The sequence below is a fragment of the Triturus cristatus genome, chromosome 7, assembly GCF_964204655.1.
Source record: "Triturus cristatus chromosome 7, aTriCri1.1, whole genome shotgun sequence".
Lineage (NCBI taxonomy): Eukaryota > Metazoa > Chordata > Amphibia > Caudata > Salamandridae > Triturus > Triturus cristatus.
Genome location: NC_140590.1, coordinates 707,429,234 through 707,441,851, shown reverse-complemented (window position 1 = coordinate 707,441,851; position 12,618 = coordinate 707,429,234). Strand labels below are relative to the sequence as shown.

The 12,618-nt window shown below is 47.7% G+C and overlaps 1 long non-coding RNA gene across 1 annotated transcript in view; it reads right to left on the bottom strand.

The window, feature by feature from the left end:
- Positions 1 to 12,618, bottom strand: part of LOC146810376 (uncharacterized) — a 279,938-nt gene that overhangs the window by 74,425 nt on the left and 192,895 nt on the right. The window contains exon 3 of the long non-coding RNA XR_014965681.1: positions 7,382 to 7,438. This is a non-coding gene — a long non-coding RNA (uncharacterized LOC146810376). The remainder of the gene's footprint in view (positions 1 to 7,381; positions 7,439 to 12,618) is intronic.

Below are 12,618 nucleotides of genomic sequence, written 5' to 3'. Positions count from 1 at the left end.
GGTGACCAGTCTTCAACCGTAACCTCCATGCTTCCCGTGCTTGACGTGGAGCTGCGGCCGACACATCTCTCCTACTCGGACTCCCTTTGCACGGGAACTCCGTCGAGGCCCTTGTCCCCTAGACTGCCACGTGACCACGTGGGCTGTGCGGGCCTTTGCGTATGCCGCGCTTAGGGGTCACTGTGGAACTCCCAACAGGGCCATGGCCAAGTCTTGTGTAGTCCCCAAGGGTGGATCTTCCAATGGCCGGGTGTGCTCGACTTTGGCAGGCTGTAGGTTGACGGGGGTGCACAGAAGGTTCCTGGGTGATCTGCCTCACTGAACTCCGGTTGTTTGGGGCATGTGTGGATTCACTCGGGTGTTGCAATGCTCCTTGGTGATGATGCACCTGGATGGTGATAACAGAATGTTGGTTTTCTTCAGTGGGCAAACAGGCGGCGATCTTCTGTCGGGGTGACCTTAGGGATTGAGGAGGACTTGAGGGACTTTGTGGCACTACTCCATTATCTTCAGGCAGGTGCACTGCAAGGTGTGGTGCTATCGATACCAATCAGCCTGTGACAGGTGAGAGGACGGTCGAAATGCGAAGCGTGGGGCCAGGACACAGATCGCGCTTGCTAGCGGCTTACGGTAGGTCCTCCCGCGGAGCTGTCTCCACTGATGTCTCTGCACCCCGGTGGCAGGCTCATGCTGATGAACACCTTCCTCAGTGCTGGTGCGAGTCCTATGTTCTGTCGCTCTTCCCGTTCCATCTTGCATGCCTGTGGTGGTTGTCTGCACTGTGGCGTCATGCCACTGTTCTTTCCTCTTTTGCGGAGTGGCGTCGTGCCACGCTCTTCCCCTTCTTCCGACTAGGCTTTTCGCGTGGATGTGGCGTCCTGCCACCTGTCTCATGTTCGCTCCACATGGACATCTCACTGGTCGCGTTGCTCTTGTGACGGTCTTCCTTTTCTTTTGTGGACCTGTTGCAGGCCTGTACTGTTAGTAGGACTTGGGTGTACATATTGGGGACTTCCAGTGGCACCATCCCCTCCTCAGGGATTTCACAGGGTCCCTCTTCTCTTCGCTCGAGGGCGTCTTGCTTGTGCCCCGATGCGCCATCGTGGCCCCTGCTTCTTCCTTTCTTCAGGTGCGCTCGTCTGGACTGATCACTCTGCGTGACAGGCTCCTTTGTTGCTGTGCGCTGTGACGTCCAGTCACATGTCGCTGTGCTGTCGGATCACATGTCGCTGTGGCAGCCTGCAACATGGAGTGTGCAGCTTCTCTCTTGCCTGTCTTGGGTCTCTGTCGACTCCATCTTAAGGCAGTGTGAAGGAGGACACTCTGTGTTGCCTTCGGCCCACTGCGGGGCTTCGCGGAGGCAATGGAGATGTGGATGCTCTCCCTCCTGCATTCAGCAGTGCTTCTTTGTGGAGATGTCTCTATCTCCTGGGTGCTTGTCTGTGCAGTCAGGTTCACTGGCGCGGCTTTCTGTGCACCTCTTACTTTGCGTACTCCGTCTTCTTCTTGGACGCTTCTGGTACTAGGTGTACCTGCGGTGTAGCTTGCGGCTGTGTTTGTCCACCAGTGGGAGTGAGTGATGCGATGCCCTCTCTGGTGGTGGCGTTGGGCAGCTACTTGTGGCGCGTGCTCTGCACCCATCTTTCTTGTGCTGTTGGTGTGTATTGGTCCCTGGTGACGTTGTTGTCTGGCTGGTCATCCACTCTTGCTAGTGGGTTTATCATGCATGCTTTTATCTGGCGCATTGGGCTTGCTGCATAGGGACAGACACTGTAGGCTTCTCGTGTGCCTTTCTCTTGCCGGGCAGCTGGGTGCAATCAGTTCTTGTGCTGGCTGTGCTTTGCAGCCTCAGTTCCCCTTTGAGCGATGGCTGTGCAGAGCTGTAGATGTCCCTGTTTTCATCCGTTAGTTTAGGTGGGGTTGGATACATTCTTCTGTTGGCGCGCTTCCTTTCCTCTTCCTGGGTACTGCCTGCTCAGGCTGTGCTGCTTTGGGCCTTTGGTCACGCTGTTCTGACTGGACTTTACTTGGAGGCGCAGGTTTGGGCTTCTTGCAAACTCTCTGCGGGGTTAACAGTCTCTCCCTTGTGCTCATTGTAGCTACCGGGCTAGTGTGGCTGACATCATTACGCAGTTTCTGCTGAAGCTCATGGGAGGCACTGTGGTAGGGGCCACCAGGTGGCGCTGTGATCGCTGTGGTTGCTGACGCTGCAGGACTCTGTATATTCCAGTGTGGGGTTGTAGTGTAGGGACTTCTCAGTGTGCTTAACTGTTCCTGTTTGGTTTCTTTATTCTGTGTGCAATACTCCTCACCGGCCAGCAGATGGGGGTGGTTACTTTCCATTCAGGCTACTGTAACAGCTGACGGCCTGGAGACAGACGGGACTCTTCGGGACCAGCGCTGTGAAGAGGAAGGTCCACTCACCCAGATGGAGGCACGAGGTGCTGGCTGACTCCTCCCTCGCATGGCAGGGTGCGACCTCAGACAGGAGGCTCGCAATCACGGCAGTTTTTCTCATGCTGCGAGGCCATGTGCTTTGGCTGCAGGGACGTCTCATGGACGAGGCGGTGCACAGCATGCACTGCGAGATGAAGGTGCGGGGGCCGTGCGATACGCTGGTGGGTGGCAGCAGTGGCTTATGGATGCCCCATTGTGTGAGGCATGGCCTGATGCTGGTCCCACGATGTCGTGCTGTGCCAGGGCGCATCTGTTGCATGCGCTGCTTTCCCTTTTGGTTGCTCCGCGCTTCCCTTCATCTGCGAGCAATCGGATGTGCGATGCGGGATGGTCTCGGCTTCAGCCGTGCTGGAGATGCCGGGACACTGTCACCTGAGCCTTGGTGTGAGGGCTAATTGCAGGAGCGCTGTCACTCCTTCAATGCCATAAATACCTTTGCCCGAAATGCCGTCCTGTGCAGTGTTACAAAAGGGGGTGGTGATGGACGGAGCATCAGAACCAATCAAACACTCACACCCAGTCAACAGATCTGGGTTTGATCCATCACCGTTCTTTAGCCCACTCTGCCACCCCAGTGCTCAGACGTGAGTCCCTTGCTCTCCATGCCACTGGAATCAGGCTATCCTGGCTGACGAGGGCTGAAAGCCCGAAACCGGTCCTAGGATGCTTGTTTCCAGTCCAGGGAGGACCTGGCTTGGCAGTTCGGGCTGGACTGTTCCCATGGGGCACAGGGTCAAGATTGATTTGCATATGGCTGGGTTCAAACTGGAATGGCATGGTGAGCAAAAAAACGATGGATTTAGGCCCAGATCTCTGTACTGGGGTGAATGTATGACATTGTTCTGCATTCTGTCCATCAATTGTTGTTTTTGCATTTGTCACCCCGAGTGGGAAGGGTATGCTCAGACGTGAGTCCCTTGCTCTCCATGCCACTGGAATCAGGCTATCCTGGCTGACGAGGGCTGAAAGCCCGAAACCGGTCCTAGGATGCTTGTTTCCAGTCCAGGGAGGACCTGGCTTGGCAGTTCGGGCTGGACTGTTCCCATGGGGCACAGGGTCAAGACTGATTTGCATATGGCTGGGTTCAAACTGGAATGGCATGGTGAGCAAAAAAACGATGGATTTAGGCCTAGATCTCTGTACTGGGGTGAATGTATGACATTGTTCTGCATTCTGTCCATCAATTGTTGTTTTTGCATTTGTCCTGTGCAGTGTGGCGCAGGCAGGCGGCCGCTAGGGGGCGCTGTCAGCAGGTTCTTTCTTTTTATCGGCTTCCGTGGCCTCCTTCTTCTTTGCAGATGGTGGAGCGCGCTGCCAGCAACCAGCACAGGGCCTCTCGCCACGTCAATGCTTCTTCCTTTTGTGGCACCTCCATGCTGGGCAGCCGTCAGAGTGCAGGGGTTATCTGGCACCTCGGCTGTGCAGTAAGAGTGAGCGGGCGGGCACCTGAATGTCTCTCTATCGCCGTCCGTTGGGGTCCCAGGACCCTGCGCCAGTGGAGGCTGCCCCTGGGTTCGGCTGCATATACATTGTGCGCATCGCGGGGGTGTTGCCGCTCTCCCGGGACTTTAAACGCAGCAAAATGCAGTATTGCAACCGGCGGAGCTCCGTCTAGCTCCGGGGTAGTGGGGTCACTCACGGTTGCTGTGTGGTGAGAGTTGCTGGGATCCCTAGCTGCGGCGGTACATGCCTGAGCGCGGCGGAGGCCATGTCCCATACATGGCGGGGAGACTCACAGTTCCGACGGCGTGCAGGCAGCTGCTGTTGTTGGGGGGGTGCTTGTCTGCTCCTTTATTTGTCGGATCCGAAGTGGTGGGGGCACAGCCAGTCTCCCTGCCTTCTTCCTCAAAGGCGGCGGGCTGTGTTGCGATGTGGAGCTTGACCCTCACTGCAGCCGCGGGTTGCGGCTCATATCTCCCCCCCCACGAGGGAGTGCTGAGTAGCGGGCACGCGGGGATGGTTGCCCGCCTTGTCGCCAATGTGGTGTTGGGCCTCAGGCCCACATGGCAAGAAAGGATGGACACAGACAGCCGGTAGTATGGTACGATAACTGGCCCAGGGCACATGCGGCCAGCCCCCTTTATTGACAGGGTGGGTGAATAGTGTGGGTTACATCCTCGATGGAACACTAGAACGTATCCAGCAGGATACTACACCCTGCAGCGCGAGGCCGGAAAGAGAGGGGGAAAAGCAAAAGCAGAACTGGGGTCTAGCTACCCCTGAGACTCATCTGCAGACTCCCCTGCAAGATGTTCCCTACTAGTAAAATAAATTAAAACTAGAAGAAATGTGAGAACATGTAAACCATAAAATCAATTAAATGGGCTACCGCCCTTCTAACAATAGTGCGATCGCTATCAAGAGAACCTAACACGGTAGCCTAGGAGCAATAGCATTTCCGTGAGGCATCGAACTCCAGGGGGTACATCTTTGACATATCCCAGGAGACCGACCAGGGGAGTTTGCGGCAGTGAATGGCCAGTTGTCTGGGCTAGGTCTCTGTACACTGCAGTCCAGTAGCTAGCAACGTGTGGGGACTCCCATGCGAGAAGGATGAATGCGATCTCTGGGGCGGTGCATTACAGTCAACGCCCTCTTCAGCTAATCCCATACGAAGCAATTGCACAGGAGTGTGGTACAGTTTGTGCAAGAATTTAAAGTGAATAAGCTGAAACCGATAGTTAGATGAGAGGGCCTCAGTATGCCTGCGGCAGCATATCCATTGTGCTTCAGAGATGTGGAGGTTTGTGTCAGTTTCCCATGCAGCGCAAACTGCAGAGTGCACCCCTGTGTCTTCCCCTGCATCTCGGCGTACAATCGTGTGCCCAAATTCGAGGGGAGGAGTTCGTTAACATGTGTTCTAACGCATGTAGTGTGGGAGATGGCACGGGGGACGTGCCATGCAGTGCACAGCATGTAGCGTAGATCTAGTGCTAGATAGGGATATCTAGTGCTATAGGGCGGGGAGCTCATCCATCTCAAGTGGGGCAGGAATTGACCATCAGGGTAGAGGTCCCCAAATGTAGTGATTCCCTGCCTATGGGCCCTCACTCTTGCACTCTTGTCTTGGAGCGGTGGGAGCATGGAATTGCGTGCAAGTGGGAGAGAAGGAGTGTAAATTCAAGGCAGCTGGGTGCGAGGCTGCATGCCATCCCACACCCAGTGAACGCATGCCACTTTGTCAATCTCGGCTCGCTGTGGCATGCAAAGTTGGTAGAGCGCAGTGACAAGGGGGAAAGGGGCTGCCAGATCAGCCTCCACCACCGTGTGATGCTGGAATTGCGTGGGGTAGGACCGAAATGGATGTATTGAGCTTGTGCGCAGTACACGTATAGGGTCATGTTGGGTGCATTCAGGCCTCCTTGCTGAAAAGGCAGGGTAAGCTTCTCCCACATGACCAGCGGCTGGTTATCTGCTCAGACTAGGGATAGCAGATTGTAGCGCAGTCGTGTCAAGAAGTGTGTGGTTAGTGGGAGTAGCAGTGTGATAAAAAGATATAGGAATTTGGGCAGAACAACCATTTTTGCAATAGCCATCTGTTAGAAACAGAGGGGCAGATTTACAAGCCCCTTGCACCACTTTTACGTCACTTTTAACATGGGAAAAGTGACGCAAAAGTGGCGCAAGGGGCTTGTAAATCTGCCCCAGAGTTTTTGGTTGTCAGAGATGTGCACCCTGTCCAAGCAGGACCCACAATTCTAGTCAGGGTAAGTCAGTAACACACTCTAAATTAACCTGTGCTCACCCTCTGTTAGCTTGGCACAGAGCAGTCAGGATTAACCAAGAGGCAACGTGGAAAGTAACACATCAAGCAGTAACACAGTGAAAACACCACGAAAAGACTCCACACCAGTTTACAAAAATAGATTGTAATTTTTCAGAGTTCATGCTGCCCATGATGGAGTGCAGGCCGGCTACAGGACCCACACACGGCCCACTGTCAGAACTCAACCAACTGTTACTAAAGAGGGATTGTCAGTTAATGTGGCCATGCATCAAGCATTACGCAGAGTTAGAAATGGTGTAGCTAGAGTCAGATGCAGCACTTGGAGACAACCTAAAATGGGCACCAGAAGGACAAGAAAAGTCATAGCTTAGCGTTCTAGTGTTTCCAGTGTTTGAAGCCTGAGTTAGAACTTAGGCAGCTGAGGCATTAGAATCCTCGCACTTCACCTGAGGATTTTGGAGGTAAAAGATGTTTTGTAGATTTTCGGCATGCTAGCTAGTTGAGGGTAGCGTTCGTCATTTGGTTCGTCGCTTGTTAATGTTGCAACACGTTTTTCTGCTGCACGTACTGAAGTACATAAGTAGACAAACATAGGGTTTTCAAGCCAAATATTGTTTTGGGAATATTTGCTTTAGGCGCCTAATTCTGAGTTTTAAGGCGTGAATCTTACCTCTTTAAGCAGTTAGCGCTGGACTTCTTTTAGCAACAAAGAGAATGGGAGAGAACACTCTGGTTTCCTCGTAACTGGAATAGCGTCTCCATCATGCGCAGGTCTCTAGTTTCCTCATAGAGGTTTTCCGCAGTGCGCATGCCTTGGGTGATCGTATAGTGTCTGACCATTGCTATCGATGGAATTAAATCTTTGTTGAAGAGATTTGTTGCGCATGACTATTAGGTGAGACGCTAGTTTCAGTGCACGCGTAATTCAGAAACACGTGTTAGAGTGGAATTCCTTTTAGATCGGAGTAGTTCTCCTTAGTCACACTAGATTCACTCGGAGGGTGTTTCCTTTCAGTTCTCTCAAGAGTTGTTGTTAGAGTACGTGGCGGTTTGAGATAAACCTTACCTTGTGAATACTTCTTTTCACTCAAGTCAGTCTAATACAGAATCGAGGTGATTTAGCAGTTTTAGTTTTTTCATTATTCTACTCCTTACTTTGGGTGAAAAAGTGCAAGTGAATAATTAATTAATACTTACCACAGCCATTATTGCTGACTAGAACTTCGAAGATGCATCACTCACCCTGAAGATTACCTGAAAATGATAAAGACCGAAATTAGCAGTCAAGAAGAAGAATAGTTATATCAGCCTAACAGAAGAGAGGCAATAGCTACTTACAAATTGGGTAAGCCAATGAAAAGAAATGCTATTGATGTTAAATTCCAGTTATAATTAAACATAGCGTAAAACTACAGTGATGCATTAAGGTTTTATCCTTGCAGTTCACACCCTCAGAAGCCACACCATATTTGCTGAGGAAAACCAGAAAGAAGCGTAGCTGTCTCTTCTTGTCCCCTACCCCTTTCCCCCTTTTAGTTTCTCCAGCCCAATAGCCATCAGAAAGCGTTTGGCTGGGAAAGTGAATAGGGGAGTTGGGAATTAGCGTCACTCTGAAGATTCATGCCTAGGCTTATCTTTTGCCAATTTTGCTGCGGCCACTTGCACTCTGTACAGCCTTTTCCTTAAATAATCCGGGGTTCCATGTAGCAGCACATTGCAGTAGTCAATTCTGCTTATGACTGTACTATGAACCACTAGATTTCTTGCTGGCTGTGGTAGCAGTGATGCAATTCTTCTTACCTTCCGAAGTAGGGCAAAACAGGTGGCTTCTGTCTTGGTAATATGTGTCTCCATAGCGATTATGCCCTAACTGTGATATCTCTGGGTTGTCTGTGCTTGTCCATGGCCAGAAATATTTCGGAAGTGTATGAGGAGATTTGGAAGAAGAGCAACATAGCAATTCCTTCTTATCCCCATTGAATTTACTGAGTTGCTATTCAATCAATTTGCAACCTCTCTTAGACAGTTATGGAAGGCTTCTAGTGAGGTATGCCTATTGTTGTCTAATGAGAGGATCAGCTGCATATCATCAGCATAGTTTACAAAGCTAAGGCCGTAAGATTGAATAAATGTCATCAAGTGACGTAGATGAATATATTAAAATGGATAGGGCTAACAGCTGAGCCTTGAGGTACTTTGTGTTCTACTTTTTGGAATTCTGAGTCAAAAAGGGGGAGTGAGATTGCTTGGGTTCTATCTGTAAGGTAGGATTCAATCCACTTTAACAGTGTCCCATCCACACTTATCTCTACTAGTCTGGAAAATAGTATTTGATGGTTGACAGCGTCAAACACAACTGATGAGTCAAGCAATATCAGGACCATTGTTTGACCTCTATCAACTGGCATCTGAAGCTCATCCATGGCTAGGATCAGTGCTGACTCAGTGCCATGCGCAGGCCTAAAACCAGAGTGTTCATTTTCTAAGAGGTTATGATCTTCCATATAGTTTGATCATTTCTTACTTCTGTATTTTTCCACGAGTTTCACTGGGTAGAAGAGTTGCGATATTGGGCGGTAGTTGCTTAGCACTGATGGATTTGCTGTTTGGTTTTCCTCAATAACGGGATTGCAAGTGCTTTTTTCCAGACCTGTGGAACTGTGCCTGTAATCAAATATTAATTACATAATTTTAACTGACTCAGACATAGGTCATCTGCTCAATTTTTCCATATTCAGGGTGCTGCAGCATCCAATATTGATCCTGATGAGATAGTCATTGCTAAGGCTCTAAAATCGTCCTCCTTCATTGGTACCATGCTTTTTAATTTAGTGGCACATTAGTCTGTTATCTTGATTATAGTACTTCTATCTCCTGGGGTCTGAACTGTCCTGGATGGAGCTCAATTTATATTAGCTTTGATCATCATGATCTTATTATTGAAAAAATTAGATAGATCATCACATAGTGTTTGTGAGTGCTTTATGGTTTGTGTAATACAGTCTGGATCCACTAATTATCTTACAATATCAAATATCTTTTTTGACCCATTTTTTGCTTCTATGATTGTTTTAGCATAGTAGCATTCTTTAGCTTTTCGTACATCTTTTTTAAAGTCATTTAATGCATTTTTTAATTGCTACTTATCACTTTCTAAATAGAATTTCTGCCATTGTCATTCCAGTTTTTTGCATTCTATTTTTTTTCTTTTAGGGATTCTGTAAACTATGGTGCTGATGGTTTCGGTTGCTGTATAATCTTTTTTATCTGTATTATTTTATCTAATGTCTTTGTAATTTCTGCTTGTAGGTTATCATAGTTCTCATCAACTGTCGCCATCTCATTGAAGTACGTCTCTACTTCAAATATACTTCCCTCTTGTTGTCTATTTAGTTTGTGCCATGTTCTACGTTGTGGCACCGTTCCTGAATGCCTACCTTCAACTGTTATTTTAGATCTCTTTATTTAAAAGACTAACAGTTTATGATCCGTCTAACTTCAAGGGACCGTGTCCTTAAGAGTGATTAGGTCTTTTGCGAATAATAACAGATCACGGGTATGTCCCCCTTGATGCTTTGAACCGCCTATCAATTGTTCCAGTCCTATTGTTTCGCAGGAGCCTCCGAGCTCTTTGCAATGAGGGAGTGTCTTATCCTTTGCCCAGATATTAAAATCTCATAACACAAAAAAGTCAGAATGTGTAAGGGCGAGGTTTGAGATGATTTTCACATGTGGTGGTGTAAAGGTGCTTACGGTCCCTGGGGGTCGGTAGCACAGAACTCCTGAGAAGGCATTTCCATCCTTCATCTTTAAAGGGAAGCCTAACATCTCTACCCCATCATCTTATGTACGTGTAGAGTGTGATAAAGCCGGATTCTTATCTGTCTTACCATCACCAAGAATCCTCTCAGGTCGGCAGCATCTTTCTGTCTGCTAAATAGTGTATAGGGGAGAAAATCCAATTTTAGCACATAATCAAACAAATTGAATTTGAACTCTAAAGGACCACTGACTCCGAATCTCAAATTTTAGGGATTTATTACAAAGCCAAAAAAAATTGCACATACAAGCACCTCATCACGAGGTTAAGAAAATAAATGGGCACTAGTACAAAGAATATCCTACGCAGGAGTCTCATCCGACTCAGAATAAGAAGAATAGTTAGCTCCAGAAGCATTAGGCAACCAATAACTGCTCCAATCTCTATATTAGAAGTCATCAACCTATAAGGAAAAATCGATTAGTCTATCCCTACTCTATCTCTATGGTGACATCCCTACATAGCATTTTCCCCAGGCAAGAGTGTAAAAAGGTGTCAGAAGTGAAGACTTCCTTAGAAGTACACTCACTTTGCTCAGTACAGAGCTCGTTCTAAGATGCTCCTTCTAGCTTCCCATCTAATCCTCAACTAACCAACCCTCGGGGCCCTGTCCCTAATTCAAAATCCCAAAATTGTAGAACACGCCCTCCATCACACCTCTTCATCCAGGTCTTTCTCCAGTACTTTTCCACTGAAACTTGTACTCCATCCAAAGACGGTTAAGTTGACCTTGGGTCCCAGGCACCTTCTCCACTGAAAGTATAATCCCTGCATTCCAGTATACTCCCGTGTTGGCTTCTCCTACCATCCTAACTCCTAAAACAAAGGGCTAGTCTTCCTAATAAGCTAGGTGTCCTTGCACCTGCAACAGAAACATGGGAACGAGAAACTTTCCACTTTCAGAGATCTGCTGAGTCTCACAAACTCTCAGAGCCTTTTCAAGGGAAACAGTTTTCGGCCTACAATATTCAGCTATCATACTATAAGCATTGATATTCATTAAATTGCATACATGAATAAGCAAATCTACATGTGAAGACTTTAATATAGTGCACGTTTAAACCTAATACATCACATTATACGTGAACTAGTTCGTTATGCATCATCTAACATACATTTTCGACTAAACATTACATTAGACTTCATAAATGACTTGGTTACATTTCCATTCGCACTAATATATGCTGCTTTTAGTACTACATTTCTAAGTCATGCGTTAATAAAATCCGACTAAATATATGGGTGCGGACTACCAGTGATTATAATGCGCCCCTACAATTTCAGAATAACATGGCGCTCTACCAGTTCCCCCCTTTGATGACTAGTGTCATCAAACCATTTCACAATTCCCTTGGAGAAAGATCCGACCTGAACAGAACTTGTTGCCATTCTCCCCCGTCGGAGTCTCTCCATATTCTTAAGATTCTGATATTGACTGTCCTGCAGTCTGGCCATTCGCATTTCACTTGCTCTAAGAGCTCTCTCAACTCTGTTTCCTTTATACCACTTATAGGCTCTGACAAATCCCCACAAGCAAACCACACAAACCACAACGATGATGAGGGGTCTCAACACAAAGCCAAGGAACCCTTTCCCCAAATTGGCAAACCAACTTCCCACCTGACTAAACCCTCTACCAACCTTTTCCCAAACACCCTCTTCAGTCAAATCCTCTATCTCATGATGGATCGTAGTAATGTTGCTTATATATTTCTCCAGATCTTTGCTGTTCTCTGGAATATACGTGCAACATTCCTCGACTTTCAGTAATTTACAGACTCCGCCCTCTTTTGCCAATAAAACATCTAAAGCAAGGCGATTCTGCAAAACCATTGTCCTTATCGACAACATCTCTCCATCTACAAGTAGCAGTGACTTCGCTGAGTTCATCGACAACTCATCAACCACAGTAGCCAATCGTCTGATCTTCACATCATTCAAAATCACTCCCAAACTTGGTATTATCGCTCCAAAAACATCTCCAATCACAGCACCTGCACTCTCAGCTCTTTTCACTCTTGAATGCTGTCCATCTTCTAGAAGCTCCAAATTCTCTGCATGGTAAATCTTCGGGAAAATAATCCCCAAGTAACATGTACCATACCAATTTGCAGGTAACCTGACATAGGCATTCATTCCACACACATAATAAACAGTTGGAATCACTTGTGCATAACCTTGCAAAATGTTCTTAGCAGACTCTTCCATCGTGAAAATATGATCACACGTACTCTGTCCCACTGGGACCTTTTCATAATAGGTCTGATAACGTCTCACACACAGCTTTCCCCCCAGCTCCTTGTCCAATGCTATAGGACCATAACTCCCTCTAGCTCTGTGAATCCTTCCTCTTCGGTCCAATCTACTGGACTGTCTCCTGTGTCTCGTGTCTGTGTAAGTTTTCTATATCTATCTTCTGCCTGATCTACGAACTTCTTCTCTACATCTGACAATGAGCACGTCAAGTTATGTCAGTGAGCATATGCTGTATCTAGCTCCAAAGACGGTATGAAATACTTCCTAAGCCTATCTTCTGACTTATAATAGTCATATTTATTCAAATGTTTGTAAGCTGGAACTTCAGGAAGCACTGCATCATAATTGGAAAAGAAAT